We start from the raw sequence: 2,500 nt of genomic DNA, 5'->3' as shown, positions 1-2,500 counted from the left end.
AAAGACGTCTCTCAAGCTGCTCCCTGACTGGGCCCTGTCCGTTGTCATGTTAATCGCTGGTTAAACTGTCGGAAGAAACAAGGCGTTAATGTTTCAGAAGTGCCTATTGAAAGGTGTCTCTCAAGCTGCTCCCTGACTGGGCCCTGTCCGTTGTCATGTTAATCCCAGGGCGGGGGCGGGGGCGGGACTGCTTTGACCGGGAGACCTGTTTTCTGGGACGCAGGTGTGACATTCCAGGGAGGCACCTACTTTGTGCTGATTCGAAACGACCACGACAACGGCAACTTGCAGTTCTATATTACAACAACAACAACGCGCGTGTGGTAGTTGGGAGGGGCTGCGTTCGCGCTCTCCCCCCTGCATTGAAACTCAAAGTTCGATTTTCAATCCCATAGTCCACCAATCGGATGGGAGACGGTGTGTGTGTGTGTGTGTGTCAGTGTCAGTGTCAGTGTCAGTGTCAGTCTCTCTCTCTCTCTCTCTCTCTCACTCTTACTCAGAGCTGCTGTGGAAGGAAACCTTTTTAAAAAGAACTTGCATATTGAAAAAAAGATGTGTCTCAAGCTGCCGGGCCCTGTCCATTGTCACGTTAATGGCTGGACTGCTTTGACCAGGAGACCTGTTTTCTGGGACGCAGGTGTGAGATTCCAGGGGACCTGCTTTGTGCTGATTTCCCTGCCTCCCTCCCTCCTCCCCAGGACTTCCTTCTGAACACCTTTGTCGTTTGAGCGAGGGCCAAAAGCCTGCCTGTGAAAGGGAAGGATCAGCCGGTCAGCCCCCTGCTGGTCGCTGCTGCCAGTGCAGCAGGCGTGCGTGTGTCCTCGGCCTCGTGTCCAGGTCCCTCAGGGACTTGAGGCAGCTCTCCCCGGTGGTCTCGTGGTCAGGACCGGGCTTCGAATCCCAGTCGGGGGGGGATGACTTTCTGCTGCAGATTAATTGGCATGAAGGAAAGTCTCCCCTCCTGAGCGTAAAGCTCCACCCTCACCACCACCACCACCGCCTTTTCCTCCCCTTGACAAACGGACAGACAGACAGACAGACAGTCAGTCCAGTTCGGGAGCGCAGCTTTCATTAAGCAATGGCATTTGTGACAACTCATCGTCTGACAGGTTGATGATTTCCCCACACGCCTCCTGCCGAATAAAAGGCTCACCCTCCCGGACACTACCCCCAGAATCACCCCCCCCCCGGGGTGAATATTAAGCCCGAGAACACCGACTGTAACCAACCGCAGTGAAAAGTTGAAGTGGCAACTCATTAACCAGATTTATTTTGGGCAACTCATTAACCAGATTTTTTGTTCATTTGGTTTATGAGTTGCCAAGTGTAAATCTGGTTAATGAGTTGCCACTTCAACTTTTCACTGCGGTTGGTTACAGTCGGTGTTCTCGGGCTTAATATTCGCCCCGGGGGGGGGGGGGGGTGTATAGCGGGCGATGGCCGGTGTGGAGTGCGTTTTTTGGGGGTTGATTTTCACTTTGCCTCGCTGGTGGAATTTGTGGGAGGCAGGCAAGGGGATTGGTGTGGGCTGGTGGGCGGCAAGGGAGATGCTTGCTTCGGGGTGTTATCCTCACTTTGGTCCGCTGGTGAGAGTAGGCAGCGGCAGGCAGGCAGGCAGGCAGGCAAGTGTGATGTAGTGTGGGGTGCAGTGCAGTGCGGTGCAGTGCGGTGCTGCCCTGTCGTTTATGAAAGGTTGTAATGACACTGCTTTGCAGCTGACCATGTCCACTGATTTGTGACGCCCGTATGGAGGCTGATATCTCAGGAGGGCCGAGGCCGATTTCCTCCAGGGACGGCTCGTCGCGTGCGGCAGGACGAGGCGCAGCGGACGGTACCGAGCGCTCGGAGGTGCGGCGCTGCCCGCCGGAGGTACAGCGAAAGGCTGCAAACCGCTTTCCGCCTGCTAACTCGGCGGCCGTCAGACCGACCGACTCCGCTTTACCACCGGAGCTAGAGTCGGGCAAGGGGCACCGAAGGGTACCGGAAGGATCGCGTTCGCACGACGGGAAGTCGACTAGCGGGCCGCCGAAAGCGAGCCGGGGGCCCCCGGTTTTTCTGTCCCACCTGGAGACTGATATCTCAGGAAGGCCGAGGCCGATTTCCTCCGGGGACGGCTCGTCGCGTGCGGCAGGACGAGGCGCAGCGGACGGTACCGAGCGCTCGGAGGTGCGGCGCTGCCCGCCGGAGGTACAGCGAAAGTCTGCGAACCGCTTTCCGCCTCCTCTCACCGCACGGCTCTCCTTTTCACCCACTGGCGGATTTTCACCCTCCGACTGCTCGCTACCGTCCGCTGCGCCTGGTCCGGGCCCTGTCCATTGTCATGTTAATGGCAGGGCGGGGCAGGACTGCTTTCACCAGGAACCCGGTTTTCTGGGTCAGAGGTTCCAGGGGACCTGTTTTGTGCGGACTTCCCTGTGTCCGTCCCTCCATGCCTTCCCCCCAGGACTTCCTTCTGAACACCTTTGTCGTTTAAAATAATAATAAATAATATGTGTGTGTG

Source organism: Heptranchias perlo, chromosome 12, assembly GCF_035084215.1.
Source record: "Heptranchias perlo isolate sHepPer1 chromosome 12, sHepPer1.hap1, whole genome shotgun sequence".
Classification (NCBI taxonomy): domain Eukaryota; kingdom Metazoa; phylum Chordata; class Chondrichthyes; order Hexanchiformes; family Hexanchidae; genus Heptranchias; species Heptranchias perlo.
Note: the sequence above shows the minus strand (reverse complement) of the source record.